Genomic DNA, 24,859 nt, shown 5'->3' on the forward strand with positions numbered 1-24,859 from the left:
ATGCTTGTCCTCTAAAAAAATTTATATCATTTTTGTGGGTCCACTAAAATTAGAGATTTGGGAAAATTGCAATTGGAACACATTGCAACACATGCTAAACAACTTACTGACTGGCACAGTATTTAATTGGCACATACACTTAGAACTAAATTAGGAAAACACAATATGTGGCACATTATGTACTAAATAGCAGCAGGTGTACCATATCCATATAATTTACTCACCATGTTGTTTTGCAGCATATGGTTTTGTGTAATTAATAGCAGGTTCTCTGATGTTTCTTTGCTATACATTCTTAAAAAGTTAGTTTTGGAGCATTTAGTGTTTCGGACCTGGCAATGCTATGCTTCATTGAAATGCAAAAAGGGTACAGGAGGGAAGTGTATTCCAAAGGAGGAGAGATCATAATCTAAAACTAGAGGGTCAGTGGCCTAGATGCAATTCATTTCCTATGTAAATTGCCACTAAAGTAGTAAATTACCCCCAAATTATTTAATTTTAATATCTTGATTTTAGAATACCCAATCTATGTATTTTTGCATATATTTCTAGCAATTGCAGGGCAATTATACACTGTTGTTTCAAATCCATATTTTTTTTATATTTAGTCTGCTGGTTTTTCGAATAGTGAATAAAGAACCCATGAAATAATAGGAGCATTTGGACACTTGTCATGCATCTATTTTGCTGTACTTTTTTCACAGTGCTAAAGATTTTCGTAGAAGTTATGTCTCCATTCAAAATACCCAAATACATACTTTTATCTTGCTAGGTACATGTCTTGGCTGCAGCAAGCGACAACCTCACCAACTATTACAAAACCCAGAATAATATATATATGTATAAATACTGTGTATATATGTACCTTCTATATTAAATAAAAATGTAATTTAAAACTAAATTACTCCACAACAGGGGCTCCACAGACCTGCAGTTCTGCTCTTTAGGACAGAATATTAAAATCCAAATTCTGAACTACGTAGCTGCTCAGAATGAAGAGTATACCACTGTATATTAGAGATTATTTTTCACACCAGTGATCTGCATGTAAAAACATGTGAGTTTCTGTCCAGAATCATCTGCAGCTTAATGATAAAATAAGACTTTAAGTCACCTCAAGGTGAAAGACAGAAAAAAAAAACCTGGAAATTGCTCTAAACTATCTTGGGGAAATTAAATCCTCTTCAGTAATTTCGTTAGTATTTTCCCCAGGCCAAGGAATGGTTAAAGCTTTGTTTATTTGGATTGGGTAAATTGAGTTTTTTCAAGTGAAATTGAATCAGTAGGATGCGTTAAGGAGGGTGGTTTTACTGAGACTAGTCATTGCTATTAATGCCTCAAGACATCACAATTTATTATATTTTGTCGAAAAAGTATTTCATGTCCCTTTTCTTTGACACATTTAACGTCATTCTACTCATACATGGTGAAATAGTTATTGGTTTTAAGAAATACAAATAATAGTACCATTGAACCTCCCCTCCAAACAACTAAACAAAAATATATGCACATTTACAATGGTGCGTGTACAGAGCTTTCAAAGAATGCCTTTGATCGCTCAGTGAGTCAACACGTCCCCAATCTATATCACTTCTCCTGATATAATGGCGGACAAACCTATATAGGCCAGCTAACCTAGCATCCTGCTTTTGAGACAGACTTGTGCACACGGAGCAACATTATTACGGATAACTGTTTATTTTTGGGGAAATTACTGGTGGAAATTACTTTTTGGGAATTTACTTCCAGCAGTAGCATCTTAGGGCTTAGGGAGAGATTCCGACTATATTTTGCATTGCAAGACCACCACCAACATCAACAGCAGCACTACACCAATGGATAGACACACCCAGCAGCCTGTTATGGGACTGAATTTTAACATAAATGACATCGCGTACTTAAATTAATCCTTCAGAGTAATGCAAGTGGCAGGTTACCTAATTTTGGAAGATTGATTTTTAAGAGAGCCATCTGCTGTACCAGGTGTGAGGAGACCAGTAGGACAGCTATATTCTGACACATAGGACTGGATTTCCTCCAAACTTGGACCATTCCTGAATAGGATCCTACAGAGTAAGGAAGACGATAAAGCAGCATCACTAGAGAAATGGGTAGAGATAAATTATGTGTCATTCATTTTGAATATTGATGTGCTAGGTAACCTAATTGTGGCAGATTGACTTTCAAGAGAACCACCTGCTCTACCAGGTATGGGGAAAGCTGTGTTCTTTAAGGGTTGAGACTGTTGCCTGTCGCAGAGAAAACCCTCTTGCTTTGGACACTAGTGGGTGAGCATAAAAGCAGCAGCTGGGCTACAAAGGAGAAGACCTACATTGCTGTACAGGGTAAACCCATGAATGCTGAACAGGGGAAGCCTACTGCAATGCCATTGGTGACATGACAAATGGTTACCTGTGCCGATTGAAATCCGTGGAACCATAAAACCCAATGGGACCTCTAGACAGTGTTCACTTCTCTCTGATACAGACCAGTGTGGAAAAAGTAACAGAAAAAGTGCAGCCAGATAATTTGTGCAGGGGGTGGCATTATGGGGCAAACAAAATTGTAAGGAATGGAGAGAGGGAGGGAGGAAGAAGAAAGAGGGAGTGAAGGGAAAAATAGAAAAGGAGCGAGAGACAGGAAAAAAGGGTGAGAGAAGGAAAAAAAAGGAGACAGAAATAAAAAGGGAGAGAAAGAGGGAGATTTAAGAAAAAGGGAGAAGAAAGAAATAGGGTATTAAGAGAGTTAGAGGAAAGAGGGATATACCGGTATATACAGAGGAGCAAAAAAAAGGGAGAAGAAAAAATGGACATGTTACTTATTATTTGCATATACTGTATAAGATGTTCTGAGGCAGTTATGTTATGTAGAGTGAAGGCATCTGACAGTGAGAAGTATGTTGAATAACATTCAAGAAAATGTAATAAGAGTATATTAACTTTGTTGGATGACATATAAGGAAATCTGGGGCAAGTTCAAAGTGATTAGGTTAAGTAGAGGAAAAATTTAATGAAGTTGTAATGGTGCCAAAATGGACAAATGAATAACAAAATATTTGGCGTTTTTTTTCTTAATTTTCATTTTGTTTCATTGTGCGTCCCTCCTCTTTTTTTGGAGATTCTTACGAATCTACGAATATAGCAAAATCTGTCAAAAATGCACTAGTCTATTTTCCTTTTCTGTTTAATAACGTATTCATTCTAATGTCACATGGTTGCTGTAGATAACGCAATAATTCCCATGGATAATGTGTTTTGGTGTCAAATAGATTCCCTAACAATGTTCTCAAATAAAATGATCAATCAAGCGAATCCTTAAATCTTTAAAAAACGCAAAACGACAGTAAATGATGTTTGGGATGATGTGTTTGCTCTTGAGCGGTTGCATTTCATTTTTATGTCGAGTGTATATCACCACATTAAATACTGAGTGCATTCCACACCCCCTAAAGTGCTTCATTAAAACCAAATTATATTTCTGACAGTTTGAGACTGCGGCAAATTGAATCTGATTGAGAATACATGAATGTATAAGGTTTAATGCTATAGTTGTTCACAACTCAAAACAGCTCAGGTGGGATTATACCCCAGACACGTTGATCGGTTCAAACGAAAACTGGTTTGCCATGTCAGGAAATATAGTCAGAGTGTATTAATTATACCATCAGCCAGCATTTAGGGAATACGACGGTGTGGTTAGCATGCCAATCTAGGTTTATGAAGTCCTCCTGCAAATAAATAACTGTGTTATGATGCTTATGAATTAAACATATTAAGCCTCTGGCACTGAAAAGATTATGTTGCAGTAAACTGAAGTATTCTTTGTACAAAAAGGTGTGTTTTTTTAATAAACTATTAAATTAACGGCAACATCTGTGACGGCGTTATAAACCACCCTTGGATTTGGAAAGTTACAGTGATAATTTTTTACAGAAAGTCAACGCTGCTGTTTATTTTATGCTGTGAGCTCATTTTAAAGTTTTTTTTTCACAATGCCCCCAAGATAGTAGCTTACATATCAGAAGTTACAATCTTGATGATTATGTAATGTTATGCGACAGATGTTTATTTACTCTCCTTTAAAACCCCTTTTCTCCTTGTTGAAGAATTATGGAAACAGGTTTTTGAACAAGTTTAGCAGTTGTTTGTAGAAGGACCATACTGAGGACCAATGTTCCCTCTAATTTTTCTTAGGTGGTGTGCGCAGAAAATTTCTCTTGTGCAAAAATTTTCCCGGAGCCAAAATTTTGTGCGCACAATATGCTTCTGCAAATGTTAAATTTAAATTGTTATTCTATATTTTTGGTATAGCTCGCTCATGGTTAATAATACTACATTATAGTGTGATAATGTAGTATTAGTTACACAACAGTATTACTTACTGTAATGTTTTTTTAAAGGTGAAATTCTCACTGCATAAGTAAATTATGAGCGATTCACGAGCGGAGGCTCCAGGCCGCATAAAGGATAAAAAAAAAAAATTGGGAAAAACTGTTGTGCGCAGGGGCGTACCTAGAGTATTTGGCACCTGGGGTGGATCCTGTACGTGGGACCCCCCCACACACACACACTTTAAAACAGCATAGCTTCTATCGTTAGGCAAACATTGACAGGGGTACAGCATAACTGTTATTATTATTTACTAAGGCAGACATTGACGGTGGTATAACATAACACCTATCACTATATACTGAAGCAGACATTGACCGTGTTACAGTATAACTGCTATCATTATATACTGAGGCAAACATTGACGGTGGTACAGCATAACTGCTATCATTATATACTAAGGCAAACATTGACGGTGGTACAGCATAACTGCTATCATTATATACTAAGGCAAACATTGATAGGTAACTATTTTTCGGTGTTTGTACAGCATAACACCTATCACTATATACAGAGGCACACATTGATCGTGGTACAACACAACACCTATCACTATACATTGAGCCAGACATTGACAATAATGCAGCATAACCCTGATCACTATATACTAAGCCAAACATTGATGTGGTGTAGGCCTACCACTTTAGTGTCTGGCCTAGTAACTATATATATATATATATATATATATATATATATATATATATGCACCGCAATGAAGATTCTGGACCTGAAAATTTAGCATTCACTTGACTTAAACCGAAAATGACCCCCCCACACACACCTTTAAAAAGGTGTATATATATATATATATATATATATGATAAACAGCAATCACACTCCTATCATGTCCAGGTTCTAGCATGTACTGGTTGCTTGGGCATGACAGGAGTGGGATTGCTGTTAGCAATCATATATATATATTAATATTGTTATCGAATTTGTTGTCCAATTTAGGTGTGTTACTTACTTTTAATAAAGGTGTGGTTAACACACCAAAATTGAACAAAAAAATATCATTGCTAACAGCAATCTCACTCCTATCATGCTCAGGCAGCCAGTACATGCTGGAACCTGAGCATGATAAGAATATGATTACAGCCTCCCTATGCCATGCTATCCCTCCCACACACTTACACATCCATGCTATCACACAGACACACTCATTCACAAACATTCAGTTTAAACTACACCATAACACCCATCACTCTCACACTTACTAATTCACTCTCACAGAATGTTTTCCTACCTTTTCTCTGTCACTTTTCCTCCTCTTTGTTCTTCCTCTTCTGTGTCCTCTCCTTCCAGTGCAGTGGAGGCGGTGGGCGTGGCTTCAGTGCTGTGCGCCGGGATATGACATCAAATCCCGACGCACAACATCAGTTGCCGCGCGCATCGCAAGGGAGCAGGATCGGAGGTCTGCATTAACAGACCTCCCGCTCCCTTGATTTTTTTTAAGACGGTTAGAGGGAGATCCTTCATCTCCCTCTAACTGAGCCTGCACCTCTAGCGGGGGACATTAATGTCCGTCTCTGGAGGGATGCCGTGCACATTTACATTTGAAGGCATCTAGTAGGTCAGGAATGCACCGACTGAAGACACCTATTTTCTTGTCCTTGATCATGATCGTTGACAGTCCAAGAACAAAGTTGTTCTTAAAGTGGATCTATCTTATATGCAGTTCTAAAAATAAACATATTCAATAGTGTTTGCAATTTATAAGTAATACATAGTAAAGGCTATCTGGAACAGGAACCAGGGGGTCTAGACTTCCCGTTGCCTCCTTACTCGTAGCAAAAGCTAGCTACAAGATGGGTAGCTGCTTATGGTTCTCAGAGTAAAAGTGCTCCTCTGGGGGAAAAAGGGTCTTCCAAAGAACCGTAACAGAACTAGACACAAGAGTCAGAATGCAACAGAGCACTTTATTGGGATTGGACATGGTTTGTATAACCATTTTAGCAGGTGAAAGGGATTTGATTTAGACAGGAAACATGAAAGGATTAATATAATTAACACATAACATACTAGCGAGAGATTATGCAGACAACACCGGTACCAGCCTAATCTTTTTACACATTCAACGATGGCAAATACACGACAGAGGTGAAGGAATTTGAGAAGTAACACTTAGATGTGGACTAGACGGTGAGTCAATGTAAATACAGCATAGAAAGGGAAACAAGAGGGTGAAAATACAAAATATTACAGTCCCAAATAACGGGTCCAAAATTATAAATATAACCATATTCTGGAGAACCTAGCTTTTTGGCTTCCCAGAATGTGTTAGGCTAAACACATCTGCTATGCAAAATGCTTTGGTTTGGTAAGGGTTCCAAGTGTGCGCACACAAAATGTTCCACATTTAGCCCTTTACTCCAAAATTTATCTTAATTAAAAAATAAATTTTTTGGAGGTCTGCATTTCAACACTTCTTTTTGGATGTTTAATGCAATGTTAAAAAAAGGCTCTATACTGGTGTATAGTTCAAATCCCCAAGAGGATGAATTAAAAGGACCACATAGGCAGCCAGTCTTTATTCCAGTGGGACTTTGAGTGGTTTATGACTTGAGAATGTGGTTTCATAAATCATAATTTGTTGGATTTGTATACAAATGTGTATTAACAGCTAATACAATTGTAGTTTGTGAATGTAGTGGAGCAATATAAAAATACACAGTGACTTTTGGAGCAGCCCCTATTAAGAATATATTTTAAATCCACTAATATAATATCATTCATACATTTTGTATCATCCTGTAATTTCATTCAGGGTGGATTCCCTGTCTTGTATATTACATTCTCTAGTATACATATAATTCTTTAAATTCACTTATTTTGTGACGGGACGCTGCTTTATCAGGATTCAGATCATTAGCAATCTCTAAAGTCTACCATATGCTGTTTATTTCACCAGTGACCAGATGTAGTTGTTGTAGGTGTGCAGATGTGATATCTTTGCATGCAAAGTGATGGGTAAACTGGGAGCTCTATAAAATCGCAGAAAATGCTATTTATATAAAATTTTATGAGCAATAATTAATGAAATATCCTGCATTAGTTATAACACACAATCATTGTATTACACTATCTCAACCTTGCTGAGCAAAAGATATCATATTTATTTTAAGTTTTTAAAATTATATTGGATTAGGCTTTGAATTTAGCAAATAAAATGCAGTAAACATTCCAGGAACACTCCAGATTTCTCTTGAAGGCCCCAGGTATGGCAACTCGCCTCCAAAGCACTAAAGCAGTCTTTATTTGGTCTCTAGGAAGGGGGTCATGTTTAGCTCCCCCTGCCCCTTCTAACCTGCCCTGTTCTTTCTACCCTTGGAAGTGCAGCTAGTCCTACCTACCCCATATTGGCTTCACCCTTCAGTCTGGCTTCAGACTTAAGAGGCAGCATGCCATGAAAAGGTGAAGGGATGTTAGTATGGCCCAGGCCCAAGCATAGCTCTTCTGTCCATGCTTACCTGTGATGGACCAAGGGTTTATGTAACGTGAAAATTCAAATGCTATTTTCATATACTATAAAAGCAACATCCCACGTAGTGCAGCCATAGTAGCTTGTCCTATAGGGCAGTGCTCTGAAACTCAGCCGCTAGTGGATAATTCACGACCAGTGAATCACGCATTTCTTTGAGGAGGAAATATGAGGCATACCGGGACCTTGCCGGTTCAAGTTCTGCTTCCCGGGAGTCAGTTTCGTCAGTCTATGGACATGGGGTGGTCAAGTCCGCACTCAAGGGCGTCACTACGGGGGTGGGGGGCAAGGATTATTATTTGCCCCCCCAAAACTGCAACCCTCATGTAAGTGCCTTGCGTTCTGTGGGCCCCGTGGTGAATCACATTGCTGCCAGCAAAGTGATTCCTCACGAAGACCATAAAACTGCTGCGTATCGGGAGGGGGCGCGAGGGAGCGTCATCTTCCCAACTACCCCTAATCAGCGGGCGCCCGGTGAGCAGGGCTGGTTGGGGAGATCGCGACCTCCCTCTAACTAGCCCAACATTAGGGAGCACGAGGTCTGGCACTTCAGACCTAGGCTTCCGTGCTCCCTAATCACTACGCGCAGGCCATTGATGCCGAGCGCGGGGATGACGTCATATCCAGGCGCTCGGCATCAATTGCCGGCGCGTAGTGATGAGGGAGCACTAAAGCAGCGGTCTGAAATGACGGACCCCATGCTCCCACAACTGGATGGAAGATAGAAGATGAGAAAGGTAAGAGATGGGGAGAAAGGGGTATAAGTGCAGTGTATGTGTATATATATATATATATATATATATATATATGTGTGTGTGTAAGTTAAGTGTATGTGTATATATATATATATGTGTTTGTAAGCTGGTGTGTGTGTAAGTGTATAGATATATATGTATGTGTGTGTGTGTGTTTGTAAGCTGGTGTGTGTAAGGGCAGTGTATGTATGTATATGTTTGTGTGTATGGACAGGTGTGTAAGGGCAGTGTATGTGTAAATGTGTTTGTAAGCTGGTGTGTACGTGTATATGTGTGTAAAGGAAGCGGTGTGTGAGAGCAGTGTATGTCTATACATGTGTGTGTGTGTGAATGGGCAGGTGTTTGTAAAAGCAGTGTGTGGGCAGTTGTGTGTAAGGGCAGTGTAGGTGTATATGTGTGTTTATGGACTGTCCAGTTACACCTTTGTGAATAGCTGAGACCCCAAAGGTGATCGTATAACCTTTAGTGAAGCCAATTCGCAATTTATCCTCGAATCAGCGCGGTACTAAGCTGTTAAGGTCAAAAGCAAACTATGACAATTTATAACCTTCTTCAACACAGGAAGTGACATATGTGTATGTTTTTTTGTGTTTATATTTTTACACACCTGTAAAGTATTGTGCTGTATACTTTAACATAGGGACATTGAAATCTAGTTCATGGAGGTAGGAAATGTGCCATGTTCTCTGGATACCAACAGATTGCTTAGTGATATACACAATGGTAGTTGGTAACTACATGTTAGGAAAAGTCTCAAATCTGGGAGCTGCCAAAGAATCCTGAGAATATAGTTCAACACCAACCTCAAGTAAGTGAGATAACATGATTTTTAATGATAATTTTGTATTTCATTGAGGTCACTGGTGAGCCGTACCATACATTTCCATGAAACAAACATCGATCACACTCTGCTTTTGTAGGTCTCTTAAGTAAACCTTGCATGGCCTAAATCGTTCAGCTTAGAGTTGGCATCTCGGCCATTTAAAACCTGACACTTATAAATTCTACAGGCCAGCTTTGATCATCAGTATGTAAAACTCATACACCCTGTATGTATTGTAGATAGTACTGCATATCATTTGTCAGACTGGTCTGCAGTGGGTACAAGGTACGAAGTGGCAGCTGTATTCAGTAAGAGCATAAAGCTTATGTGTTTGCACTCGGCTTCTGCCGTGATACACTCACCTCCAGTCTGCTCCAGCTCTGACTCGGAGGAAAGCCGGGGCATGGATCCGTTCGGATCCCCAGGTGCATGTGTGGAAAGTGCTACCCCTTTATATTATTATACTGGCCCTTTAAGAACGCAAGCAGAAGGTCCAAGTTTAAAACTGTTATCTGCTAGTTCCATTTGTAAAGAAAAATGGTCTTCCTTTGTTTAGCATGAAATTGCACGCTTGTCCTACTGATTGTATCTATTACAGTTTACAAAGCTGTTGTAAAATGCATTAAAAAGGAGTTTCCGCCTACCCAGGAGGAATGTGATCTTTATGGACCTGCAAATTTGCAAATCTCAGATCCCTGCTGTACCTGAATATCACCAATGCATGCCAACCGTCCAGGACTTCAAAGATGCTAACCAGTTTTAGATTATTGCCTTGTGATTTTATTTGTTTTGGCATATATTCAGAGGTTTTAAATGTGAAATTGTCCTCAAAGGATTGCAGTTGATGCACTTCTGAGTTGGTTATCCATTTAGAAAAGGTTGATGTGTTGGCATATGTTGTGGATGTGTACTTTAATTGATTAGATTATGCTGCTTTTCTCTGATAGCACCTGTGACAAATTAGTGAAATTAGGCTGCTAAGGTACGTGTTCATTTGCTCAATGATGTGAGCGAACCTGCGCAGTCATGTGCATTGGAAAGTTCTGTCTGCTGATGACTTATTACCCTCCGCAATCTGACTTTTGAGTAAATGTTGCCTCTTGGAAGACATGGTTCACAACAGAGACATGCAAATTAGCAGGGCCTTCTGCTTCTGCTGATAAGATCCATTACACTTGTTCTAAAACACATACCAATAGAGAATTATCACTGCAAACTGGTTTTATATTCACAGTACATATTATACGGTCCGACTATCTTGTGTTTTCTTTGCTTTGTTGGATGCCTGCGGCTTTAAAAATTGGGTATTTTTCTCAAGAGAGTTTTCAGGGACATGTATGATCAAACTGGCATATCGGCATACCTGGGAACCTCTTGACACGCCCCGCTCTCCACCCATTTTCCCTTTAAATGAGGGTGTTTCCTGCTGCCGTCAGCACGAACTCCCACAGACATCAGGGGACCTCCCATTGACGTCAGCGGGAAGGCCCCCGACGTTGGCAGGTCATCCCACTAACGTCAGTTGGAACTCCCACCGATGTTACAGGACCACCCGCTGACGTCAGTGGGCAGTCCTGGCCGTGTCCCGCAAGGGAAGGCCAGAGCCCAGAAGTTCCCAGGTATGCATATTGCTGAGTGCTTCTAAATTAGAACACTATGATGCAGGTGCAGAACTCCTGTCATGTAGTTGGGGGCATAATGATAGATATCTTTGCAAAAATCATCAATAATCATCAAAGCTTGCCTTGAAAACTCCTGTGATCTCATCATATTGATCAGATGGTGTAACAATACAGTTCCGTATTGATGTATCTCAGACTGGGCCTTGAGTCACCTTAAACGTGGCAGCTCTGAAACTCATTTTGCTCTGCTTCCTAGTTATCTAGTTCAAGAAGAGAGCATTCTCTCCCTTCTCAGCCCATGTTACAGACGTATAAAAACTAAACTAAGCAAGAGAAGAGAGAGAGAGGTTTCTGTGCTCCCTTGTGCTTGATCACAAAGGGATTATGGAAAAAGTAACTTTCCTTGCTGTTGTTTTGCATGGGAGGGACAACAATAATGCTCCTCACACCTATGAGTTCCAACCCATATACTGCAACACAGTTAAACTATTTTGCAATTGTTCCTATGATTTAAAGAAAAAAGAGTTAGTAGATCACATAGGCCAGTTATATTTTGCGGAGGCATAAGTGTGCGGCATGGCAACATGTTCAGATCTGATATTGCTGTGGGTGTGTATATATATATATATATATATATATATATATATACTGCCTGTTATCATGCATATGATAGTCTGTTTGTTTAGAAATGTTTATCCAATAGGTTTCCCTGTAGATCTGAAAGTGTGTGGGTGATGGTGTCTGGGCTGTTTGCCTATCAGTCTGTGCGTGGGTGTGCGTGTTTGGGCTGATTCCTCTCTGCACTGCGTAGATAAGAAAATATCATTGTCTTTAACTTGTGAACAAGCTGCAGGTATGTGAGTCACTTGTTTGCATAGCCCACATGGGATCGACATGCTTCCAGACATAATTAACACTTTATTTGTCACTTCATATATTTGATGTGGGGAGTGAAGGGTTTTAGCATCTGCATTGCAATGTCTTGATGGATGTAGACAAACCACATGTGGCAGGTACCACCATAGTTAGGACTGTATGGATGAATCCCTCTCCCTTTCTAATAGCTAGGAGGATACCCAAAACCATTCTCTATATTGATTACTTAGTGCTTCTTACCGTTCAAACAAGACACTTATTGGATTAATGCCTTAAAAGCGGTGTCTAGAATGCTATAGTAACCTGAGAATATTTCCTACCGCTGTGCTATGTACTGCAGTGCTTTGGTGCACATTCATGGTAAATGTCTGTATAAAAAATCCTTTATTTTACATGATAATAAGAATAAAGAGCAAATCCCTATTGGGAATGGCAGGTCCCAGTGGTCGATTTGCTTAAAGTTCTATATTATCAATTTAAGGTACCGTGTATTCCGGCATATAAGACGACCCCCAACTTTTCCAGTTAAAATATAGAGTTTGGGCTATACTCGCCGTATAAGACTACCCCTCTACTCAGTATACAACAACCAGCCAATCACGGCAAGCGATGTACCTTACCAGTGATTGGCTGGTTGTTATACAGACATACATATATATATGTGTGTGTGTGTGTAAAGGCAGGGGTGTGTAGTGAGGGCAGTGTATAAATGTGTATGTATGGACAGGCGTATGTATATACACGTGTGTGTGTGTATATATATATGTGTGTGTGTGTGTATATATATATATATATATATATATATATACACACAAAGACCTACACTGCTCTTACACACACACCTGACCATACACATACACTGACCATCTCACACCAACATATATACACATATACTGCACTCACACCCCTTTCTCCCAATTCTTACCTTTCTCATCTTCTATCTTCCATCCAGTTGTGGGAGCGTGAGGTCTGTCATTTCAGACCTCTGCTTTACTGCTCCCTCATCACTACGCGCCGGCAATTGATGCCGAGCGCCGGGATATGACGTCATCCCCGCGCTCGGCATCAACAGCCGGCGCGTAGTGATTAGGGAGCACGGAAGCCGAGGTCTGAAGTGGCAGACCTCGAGCTTCCTAATGTCGGGCTAGTTAGAGGGAGGTCGCGATCTCCCCAACCAGCCCTGCTGATCAGGGCTAGTTGGGGAGATCACGATCTTGCACCTACCTCGGCGCAGCCCTGAAGACTGGCCCAGGGGAGGCGGCTTCTCCACCCGCCCCTCCCCTAGAGATTTGTGGCTTCGTGGGACTCTCCGGCTGGGTAAGTACCCGGTACTCGGTTAGTACCCGGCGTATAAGAAGACCCACGACTTTTGAGAAGATTTTCTGGGGCTAAAAAGTAGTCTTATACGCCGGAATATAAGGTAGCCATTTTTTTTGAGATTGTTTTTTTTAATATGTATCAAACAAATGTCTAAGCTTCCACATACATTGGACTCCACAAATATAAGACCTGAACTATCACCCCTAGCCCCACTGTGTACAAATACCTCCAAGTTTCCCAGTGCAAAAAGGACTTCAGTATGCATTTAACAATGGGTGGCTTCTTTGAAGAAAAACATAAAAAACAGTAGATTTGAGTTGCTAAACATACAGCAAAGATCCCAACTTTTCATTCCAAATTGGTGTGCAAGAAATGAAGGGTTTGGGCAACTTAAAAGTGGGTAGGGCTGGAGCCATGGTCACCCACATGCCTTACCTGAAGAGCAACAGCACATACCTCATTTGATTTTTTATAGCTCCATGAGCTAGCCAAAAGCAGATCAGAGGATCTCCTCAACCAGCCCGTGATCCCAACTGCCCTCAGTGGGGCAACCAATAAGGGAAACAGGACAGTGTTCAAGAATAGATTCTGTCCCATGCAAACCAAAAATGTTGGGAGGTATGGCATTCTAACGTATATGAGAAATGTGAATAATAATGTACTGTATGAAAAATTAGTTATGTACACTGGGTTTCCGTCCTCTATCCTTGCCTCCAGCACCTTGTAGCTCTAGAGAGATGTACTCTGTGGTACAGGAAGAATGCTTCACTACTCTGACCTGTCAGGATATTCATATCTCAGAAGGGCCCCTATTTGTGTCTGGGCTTTCTTGGGGATTATGTTCTAAATCAATAATATAAAAAATCTATTTTGACCTTAAGACAGTTCTTATGCAATGTTCATGAAGTGAACATTGCATTGAAAAAAAACAAGAAATAAATTCAGAAGATACCTTTATTTTAAAGCATCCATCAAATGTGAAATACAATGATGTCTATGGTAATATTTATTAAAGAATTTCCATGTACATAGAAATCTGCATTTTTTAATGTTTTTATTCATACAAAAATGTTTGGCTTACATATGTTAACACTGCATCAACAATATTACTGTGTATATATAACAATATTACTGTGTATATATAATTACAGTATTTGCTCGATTATAAGACGAGGCTTTTTTCAGAGCAAATGTCTGACTATTAGACTAAGATCCAGATCCCCCGCATCAATATTGCTATCAGTGGCGGAAATACCGGGGTGGCGACTGCGACCGGGCCCTGGAGTTCTGCCAGTCAGGGGGGCCCAAGGAGTGCCGAGCAGTCGTTTTCAGCAACCGCTCGGCGCCCTTCTGTCTCCTCTGCTCATTGCCGCCTGCCTCAGCGCTGCCCCAACTTCAGTGGTGGGAGCGTGAGGCTTCTGTCTCGGGTGCTGGCGCTTCACAACCTACAAAGGGGGGTAGGGAGAGGGTAGATATTGAGAAGGGGGTAGGGAGAGGGTGTAGATGGTGTGAGAAGGAGGTAGATGGTGTGACAAGGGGGTAGAATGGGTTGGGGGTGGGGGGGCCCTTAAAAGATTCTCGCACCGGGGCCCTGAGGCTTCAAGTTACTCCCCTGATCGCTATGTTATGTTTCCATACATTATTTATGTATGCCCGCAAATACAGGGTTTGTATGTCTTATTCATTTTATCAATACCTGCAATGCTGTTTCCATGGGTTGTTTATTTGATCTATACCCTCAGTACTGAGTTTACATGTATGTTTCCATACATTATTTATGTATAATATATGGTTTGTATTTCTTATTCAGTTGATCTATACATGCAAGTGCTGTTTTATGTGTTTAGCTGATTTATACCTGAACTACAGGGAGTGAGTAAAAGAGCGGTATGGCTTAGTGAATGAGGGGGAAAATGGACTCTGGTGATAATTATGGGGCAGAGGACCTCTCTCATGGTAGCGTCAGAAGGAGGGAAGACTGCACTGGCTCTCACAGTCTTCCCCTAATCTGCAGTCAGCGTGGCAAATATTTTTTTGTGGGGTAGCGGAGGGAGTGATTGCATGCTAGGGAATGTGGAGCGGGGCCCAAGGTAATGCTTTCCTGGGGTCCAATTTTTTCAATATAAAATATATTGGCATCAGGGTCTAGTAATTATATATATATATATATATATATATATTGTCAGCAGGGTCTAATATTCATAGCTGGGAACTTCTCGGCTCCGGCTACCCGGAGCCTTCGCTTGCGGGACGCGGACAGGACTGCACACTGGCATTGGTGGGCGGTCTCGCTGATGCCGGTGGGCGGTCCCGCTGACGTCGGGCATTCTCGCTCATGGCAGCGGGAAACATCCCCATTTAAAGGGAAAAAATGGGCAGGGAGCGGGCATGTTAAGACTCTGCAACCCGGAGGATTTGGGTCTTGACCCGGAGAACCGGAGGTATTCTAATATTAACCCCTTAATGACAAAGCCCGTACATGTACGGGCTCAAAATGCATTGTTTTCAATGGGTTTAGGGACCGCCCATTGTCCTTAAGGGGTTAATATATGAAAACTAACTGCCTCTTCAGCTGTTATCATTTTGAAATCATGGCGGAAGTGGCGAGAAGCAGCAGAGGTTGTCTACGCACATCGCGCAGATGTCCATAGACTGCCCCCGCTAGACACCATGGAGTCTGGGGATGCATTGTTAAGCCTGGGGGTGGGGGCAGAGAAACATATCAGGGTGGCATAAAGCACATCATAAGGCAGAGTGGCATATTGGGTGTTATAAAGCATATCTGGGGGCAGAGTGACATATCAGGGGTTATAAAGCATATCTGAAGGATAGAGTGGCATATCTGTGGGGCAGAGGGGCATTTCAGGGGTTATAAAACATATCCGGGGGGCAGAGTGGTGTATCTGGGGGGCAGAGGGGCATATCTATAAGTAAGGTGCATTATGAATTAAGGGGGAGGACCAGAAAATGGTTATTGGCTTTCCAAATTTTTGTTTGTATATAACCTATGCTGACTAGTTGCATAATAGATACCAAAAATGATAAAATACATGTATTTCTGTTTGTTACATAAAATACTGTTTACCATTCCATTTTCTTTAAAATAGCACCAAACTTTAAGGGTGCGGCCTATAATCGAGCCAATACGGTAATTATACCATGATCAAATTAGTATTTCAATTGTGATAAACACAAAATGTTCCAATGTGCCCATGTTCCAAAATAACATATAAGAAAACTAACTGGCACTTGTTAGTAGAGTTCAGATGTCATTAATCAATCACACAGACAGTTTCTTTATTAGGAGGATGTGTGAGTGTAAAATAAAATAAGAAGAAGTATATGTATCAGTCATTTTAAAACAATATAGACCCATAACCTAGAGAAAGAGGGATGAGCTAAGGAAATAGTGACTGAGGAAAGGGAAAAAAAAGAATCAAAGATAAAAATAAGCTTGATACCAAATGCAATGGGTCATGTTATTATAGTGGGATAAGTGAGGAAAGTAAGCTCATTATAAATCATGTAAATGCTGAAACGGAAAATAAATTTGTGTTAAACATTTTATTCGTAAGAAAGACAAATCCCTGTGATTTTATATATAATTGTCTTTAATCCATATATGAAAGAATTTGAATTAATGGAAAACTAGTGTAACTAACATATGAACTAAATATCATGTTTACAACATCCATGGCTTAAGCAAGCTACTTGTGATGTAGACAGTTGCTGCATTGTAGCAAACATTCCATTTAGCAGATAGTGGCTCTAAGGGTCACTGTTGTCCAGCAGACTGCACTGAGGGACCAACCTGGGTTCACCAGTAATGATTGCATAGTTTGGACTAATTTGCTTAAATTAGTATGGCTACATTCTCAACAGAGTCTTTTGAGAAGAAGCTCTCAGAGCTGAGATACAACAGGACAAGCGTTCATACCCTGTCCTACTGGCTCATCCACTACAGGAAGCATTCTCAGGTCATCGTTTCTGTGTGGCACAGAGAGCTGCGTAAAGCAGAGCCAAGTAGGAAGCTGATTTTTCTATACTTGGCACATGAGGTTATCCAAAGCAGCACAAGAAAAGGACCAGAATACACTAAAGAGTTTGCCCGTGTCATTGTGGATGCCTTTAAACATGCTGTACCGGAGTTAGATGGCACCGGTAAGAAACACCTAGGCAAATTTCTTTCTGTCTGGGAAGATAAGGCTGTGTATAACCGTGTGATTTTGGAGCAGCTGAAGATAATACTTTATGGTGAAAAGAAGCCAAAGAAGCGTTTGTATAGTGAGGTGAAAGGAGGTGGTGATGATGATGCAATTCCAGCAAAATATTCACCAGCAAAAGCACCTTCAACGGCCAATAATCTTCTGCGGGTTATACAAGAAGTTGAGAGTGCAGCCTCCAGAGATGCAGCTGTGCACCAAGAGATATCCTTCATACCTATAGAGGTGCAAGATTTGTCTTATTTGGCCAAACCTGGTGATCTGGAGTATTGCCGTAAGCATTCCACACTTGTACGAGATGCCTCCAAACTGCTGGCAGAAGGCTATGGTAGACTGGCAGCGGAAATAGATGACAGGAAGCAGCTGACTGGAACGCTGTCCAACTTTTTGCAACATCAGAAAGTGGTGAATGATGAAAAGGAACACCAACTGGAAATGTACAAGAACATGTTGGAAAGAGCAAAAAAGATTCAGCAACAACTGCGCACTCGGCTGGAAGATAAACCTGATCTTACTCACCTCTCAAGTGGTTCAAAAAATGAGGAATATTAGCCGTAGGCTTTACATATGTGCCTCGAAGATTGAAAATAAGAACTATCGTCTCCTGGATTACATTTGGAGAAATATAACTATTATTTATATATGTAGTTGTGGAATATTCCGGACAATAACATCAAAATAAATATTGTATTATAGTGATAAGTAATGCATTTGAGTCCTATGCAGTTTTTTTTCATCTAATATCATACCTTCCTCTAGCACTTTGTAAAACCCTTTGTTTTAGTTCCCTTCAATTTTTTGTGCTTTATGGTCCCCATCGGCAGAAGGCAGAAGGAGGACATCAAGGTATACTCAACAATAACAGAGCAGATTACTCTTGGGGCAAAACATTGTCCAGTTACACTATACTTACTTACCCAGGGTGGTGGTAAAACCATTACTTGCCACTCTGATAATGATCAACTCAAAATGTCAAAGTCTGGTAGCCATGAGGAGGACTGCGTCTATATTCTATAGGGTTATGTACAAACAATGATTGTGGTGCAAAGTTAAGAAAGAGGACGGATAACGACACCAATTCATTGAAAACTCCTGCTGACTGAATCTTTCTACTATTGCTATGATTATAAGAACCTTTTCATTAAAGTCATATTTTGTTGTGTATCGCTGTAGATCATAGGATTTAAGAGACATAATACTCCAAACAGTGTGACTAAAAAGCAAACCATTAACTTAGTCAATAATATTCAAAATTGTTGTTGACTTGGATTGGAAATATGCCGATATGATGTGTGATATTTCTTTCCAAAATGTTACATTTTACTCTGATTTGCTGAAAACCTTTTTGGTGGCTCTCTATGCCAGCAGTGGGACTCAATCCAGTACATACACTGATACACACACAAACGCATTATCCCTGTACATACATATATATACTGACCCTGATACATTCAGGGATATATACGGATCCTTTTACAGAAACAAATCCATTCTGTATATATGCTTTATGCACCGAACCTTATATATATATGTATACATACACTGGTATGGAATTCTGTCCATACTAACATGCAAAATGTATAAACCAATTGCTGTTTCCATACATATTATTGTGACTTTTTGGACTATAGAACACTTTGATACACCCAGCTTATAGAAAATAGGAACATCAAGGAAGGAAAGGGGCATGTGGATTTCAGCCCCAGTGGGGTGAATTACCTTGTCTCTCTAGGAAGATTATGCCACGGCCTGGCTCGCCAATACTTCAGGCACCCCAGACATCTGTCTGGGATTCCTGGTGCTTATACTGGCATATTATGAACCATAGCATCTCCTCAACGGCTGCCAGGGTCTGGAAGAGAATGTCTGCAAGGAGTGATGGAGGAGAGCATCTTTCTGCCAGACCCCCTTCCTAGCAGTTCATCCTGAATTACCTGCCTTTTTCTAGTATTCACAGATGCTATTAATCGTCAGAATGTCAAAGAAATGGGCCGAGCATATTAATGTTTACAGCTTATTAATATAATATTATATTCTTTCTCAAACGGTATACTGGCGTCCCAGTTTCAAAGTAAGCGCTAGTGTTCAGATACTTTCTTAACCTTAAAAAAATGTAGAAGCAGTTTTCAAGAAATTTGGTGCTTTATTTCTTGCAGTGATGCTTAAAGTTTAATGATCTGCCTCCTACGTTTACAAAAACACGGGTATTTTTGTTACTTTTCATTAGACCAAGTAGAGAGCCTAAAACACACTCCCTTCTTGCAACTCTTTTACAGTAGATTTCTTTAGTGCGTTGGTGATGATGAGTTTCCTGGCACCTCTGTAATGTGTGCAAAGCACCGTATACAAGCACATTCTCAACATGCAATAAACCTGCAGTGGATCTGATCAGTCACATTACACCTCTGGCTGGTCATGTTATAGCAACACGGAAATTATACGTGCTACCTTAAATAATAGTCTTGTAGCATTAGTATTGCCGCGCGTTTACTATATAAAATCTTGGCAAGGTACACACATACACAGAGATTTATATATTTATAATATAGGAATGATTCCATAGTATAACATGTCCCTTATGTCTGTCTGTCTGTATCTGCCTTGCTGATTAACTATCCTTCCCAAAGCAGAGCACAAATGGATAGTAAAGTACATTTTCATGATACATAAGTTTTAGTTTGCAATGACAAATGCAAAGTAAGTAAAATGATGGCTCATCATATATGTAGCTTGGACACCTAGGGTCATTATGCAGATTTTAATTTAAAGGGACACCCCAGGCACTTTATGCACTTGTGCAAATGTATATAGGGATTCTGACATATGCCCTTTCCATGCATGTACAGATGCATTTCAGATCATTATACAGACAAGTTTATTAATGCGATGAAACTGCCTGCATTTGCACTTCCGTACAATCCATCAGATAATCTGTTTAGGGGCTGTGGTAGCACAAACCAGTTGTTCGGTGTTTTAGCCAGGCAAGTGCAGAGTCATTAAGCTAGATAAGGGGTACAATGTTTGTCCGACCTGAAAGTGAGAGTGGCTTTCTAGTACTAAGAGAATAAGAGACAAATATAATGCTATAAAATCTCACAAGCTAACTAAAGTGCTTTTAAATTGAAGTTTTTACATGAGATTACAAAGTTCTTACCTTGTGATGAAGATTCATTTTTTTAAACTTCCAACGTATCAGTTTCAGGACCATGGACAAAGAAAGCCACCATCACTAACCTCTAAAAGTGCTACATAGTACCAGTAATTGGCAGTTGTGTACTGTAAGCCACAAAAGAAAATGATCGTGGCGCAAAGTAGGTAAAGTGGTCTTCTCACCACAGCAACCAATGGAAAGACCACATAACCAGGAATATTGCATTGGAGCTTTTACCAGAGTCACATATTCTAAAATGTTTCTAGAAGAAACACCTTGCACCCACAGAACTAAGCTAAGTGAACAGTGACACGATATATATTGAGCAGCGTATAGTTTGAGTCCGTAACAGATTGGTTTGGTTTGGAGTCAGATCTAGTTCAGGTAAAGGGCACAGCTGTTCCACATATTCCCAACCTATTCAATATCACCGCTGTGCAATCAAAATACATTTATATGTAAAGTTACTGGTTATTTTGGAAATGGTCTGTGAATTCAAGACGGGCAAATTGGAAAACAGCAGAAATTGCAATCTGTAGAGTAACACTACATTGTCCTTTCTCTGCCTTTTGATGTTTGTCCAAGTCAAGTTTATGAAATTTCCACATTTCGGTGAATAACTTTGGCAGGAAAATAGAAGCTTGACCTTGAATATCTAGAACAAAAGAACATACACATTTATTTTTGTGAAAGAACATACACATTTATTTTTGTGAATATTTGAAAAGAACTACTAATACATTTGGCTTTCTATATTTAGTGCAAATAAAAAAAAAATACCCTGGTGCTCATTAACCCCTATCTGTATAGCATTAAGAAATGCATAAATGGTTTAAAAGGATATTGAATTGGCATGTGCTATAAATAGGATACAATAAATACTGGGTTTCTGTTTACTTATTTTGTCAATTTATGAGAATTTTTTTAGAGAACGATGAACATGAATTTTTTTTTCCTTGTTCTGGTCTCTGGTTTCAACAGATTATTTTAAAACATAATCAGTGACCTGTAATAACCACAAGGCTTATGATTCCCATATATTTAGTGAAGCTCATTGAATATCCGATCTAATATAATGTTGAACACATTATATATTTATTAATGGCATGTATGTTTAATCAGCTCGAGCCCGTTTAGGGCATGGTCTGTTGAATCGAATATTGGAGCGAATTTAAAAGAGAATATAAAGCAGCCATAAGCATGTGGCTACAGGCTTTAATTAGGGACTTCTTTATATATGCAGAGGAATAGATTGTTTGGGAAGCACACACACTAAATGGATTGCAGGTAAAGCAAATAATTATAATGAAAGCTTGATTTTTCAGCTACGTACCATCTTGAGAAATTGAGTACTTCTCTCTGCTAATGTATTCTACCTTTGCTTTTTTTCCCTTTGTACTGTTCTGCATGTCAATTACCTTCTTTTCACACTTCTGTTAATGAGTTTGTATTGACCCTACATCTCGGTGAATTCGTAGAATGTGAAATATTACATTTGTTCTACACAATAAAGTATTTATGCGCAGATTGTATGTGGCTGTTTGCACATCAGCTTTTCAGAGAAGTCAGATTGAAAGGATTGAACTATTTTATTTGCACGCCATTAAATTGGTAAAAAAGAAAGGAGAGAAATTTTTAAAGATTGAGAATGAGAATTATTTTTGATGATGGAGGGTTTGATGAGAGGTGTTTGTAGTAGGAAATGAGACTTGGGGTGGGGGTAGGTATTTACTAAACGGGGAGCTTTACCTTCAAGGGTGGACCTCCCCCTGTATAATGCATAGATAAATCTGTGAATTATGGTATGATAAAGTATGCTTTATATATGACCAGCTCAACTCTTCTTGTAGATGAATGTAATTAGGAGTGGTCTCCATCAGATAATAAGCCATGGGATTCTTCCTTAAGTGTTTATTCAGAAACTCAAACACGCCCAGCAGAAATAATAACAAGAGACAAGCAGTTTAATGAAGTATAATAAAGCATGGTGCCGTCGCTAGCAGTCCCAGTCAGGTGCTAACGACGGCACCATGCCGTCGCTAGCACTATCTTACCTTGATGGAGGTCTGTGGACCCCCATCACCACCTACCCCGGCGATCTGCCCCTCACACTGAAGGGCATCACCGGGGCCACCCGATCCGGCTGGTGACGGCACAACTTTATTAATAACTGACAATTCTCAGTTAAAGCGGTATGGGGGCATGCTGCTTAGATGCCTATATCTCAGGCATCTAAGCAGCTACATACCCCCAACATATACCGTTGGAAAGGTAATCGCCTCACCTTTCCAATGGTATAATGCTTGTGAAATATAAAAACTATTAAGTTTAAGTTAACTATTAAGTTAAGTAAAAATTAAAATGTAAAAAAATGATTTGGGGGTCTCTAAAGGAAGATAAATAAAGATCAAAATTGCCTAGAGACCCCCAAATTAAATTATCTAAACATAAACTAGTTTAACTTTAAAGTATTCTCGCTAAATGATCACTGTGGTAGCCAATGTTACCACAGTGATCATGTAGCTATGAAAAGTCTCATTCCCTTTTTAAAAATGGCCGATACTAAATTTTAATCCCATGATCCCTTTGATCATGGGGTTAAATTTAGCCAATGGTAGAGGAAAGCAATTTTTGAAATCCTGATGAACTGTAAATATTAGTAAAATCAGCCATTTAGCCTGTGCGGTACGTGAGTAACCATCTCATCCCTGGAGCGCCTTGCATTTTTACTGCAAAACTTATTTTTGCTGTAAAAGTGATTTTTTTTCTCCCTTTACCATCATTTCTTTGGGATTGTAAGGGGAAAGAATGGTGTGTGCTTCTGTGAGTGAATGTACAGATAGTATGGTGTGTGCTTCTGCGAGTGAATGGAGATATGAAAGGCGTGTGAATGGTCAGTAATTAGGGTTGAAGCCTTGATGTGGCATTACTGCTCACGTAAGAAGTTAAATTATGGCCTAAAAAGCACACATTTGCAAAAACTACACCCCTTGGAACATCAAATGAGGGGCTGCATGTGTCTCTAGTACAAACCTGGAGTGCGCAAGACACAAATGAACATGTCGCTATGGTTAGAAAAATATTTTCTAGCCAAAGCGACATATTCCGTCATTATTTGTGCACTCAACTTTTGTCCTAGAAATGCATGTAACCCCTCATTTGAAGCACCAAGGGATGTAGTTTCTTGAAAAGTGTACTTTATGTACCCTAGTTTAACTTCCCAGATGTCTAGACCACTTTAACTTCAGATATGGCAGATTTGAGAATCTTGTTAAAAAATTGTCTTAAAACATTTAGGGGTGATGCCTGCAATTAGACAGCTCTAGAAGCTGGGAAGTTAAATTATGGTACATAAAGTATATATTTTCAGAAACTACACCCCTTGTCGCATCAAATGAGGGGCTGCATGTATTCGTAGCACAAGACTGGAGTGCGCAAGACATAAATGAACTTGTCGCTTTTAATTTAATTTTTTTTTTTTTTTATAAGTGTGAAATTCACTTATTTGTTGTGCACGTCAGCTTTGTGATACAAATAAGACCTCATTTGCTGCAGCTGGGGGTGTAGTTTCTAAAAATATATAGTTTTGTTGGCATATTTTAACATCCCGGGCAGCTAGAGCTGTTTAATTGACGGCAGCCATGCATTAAATTTAAAGATGTCTTTTGGGATAGTCTAGTAAATTTTACTTTTAGCAATAAAATATTAGAAAAACACAGCCCACTGTTCTCAATTTCTGTTTATTTTAGACCGGTTACCTACTACAAATATTTAGCAACACAGGTTTTGATATTAGAGTTTAGAAAAATAAAATTACAAACTAGTTTTTATTGAGTCGGAAGTGAAAAAATACACTTTTTTTCCCATTTTTGGCTTTATTTTGCAAATCTAATGAGACATACACATATAAAAAAATGTTATATTTGGAATCTGCTGTGTGTGCTGAAAAAAACAATTTATGGTTTGTATAGTTTATTCCCAAGAAATTTACTTCTAAACGCGTTTAAACGAGAGATGCACCAAAATGCCAAAAACCAGCTTAGCACCCAGGTGGGAAATGGCTTAGCAGCCAAGGGGTTAAATATTTGAACTCCTTAATTTCACTTGCACAAAAAGTGAGCTTTTTGTGCAAGTAGAGCTATGCTGACTTGGTATAATGCAAAGTTAAATTAATGGCGAGAGCTTTAAAAAATCTCCCATACCACCTATGCATTGTGTAG

General features: G+C 39.5%; 1 protein-coding gene and 1 pseudogene across 1 annotated transcript in view; both read left to right on the forward strand.

The window, feature by feature from the left end:
* LOC149289687 (leucine-rich repeat-containing protein 75A-like) overlaps positions 1-24,859 on the forward strand; it is a 129,266-nt gene that overhangs the window by 42,510 nt on the left and 61,897 nt on the right. The window lies entirely within an intron of this gene.
* Positions 17,129-18,040, forward strand: LOC149289689 (regulation of nuclear pre-mRNA domain-containing protein 1A pseudogene; annotated as a pseudogene).

This window comes from Sceloporus occidentalis, unplaced genomic scaffold (assembly GCF_023333645.1).
Source record: "Sceloporus occidentalis isolate IW3139 unplaced genomic scaffold, rSceOcc1.0.p SCAF_43, whole genome shotgun sequence".
NCBI classification, from domain to species: Eukaryota; Metazoa; Chordata; class Lepidosauria; order Squamata; family Phrynosomatidae; genus Sceloporus; species Sceloporus occidentalis.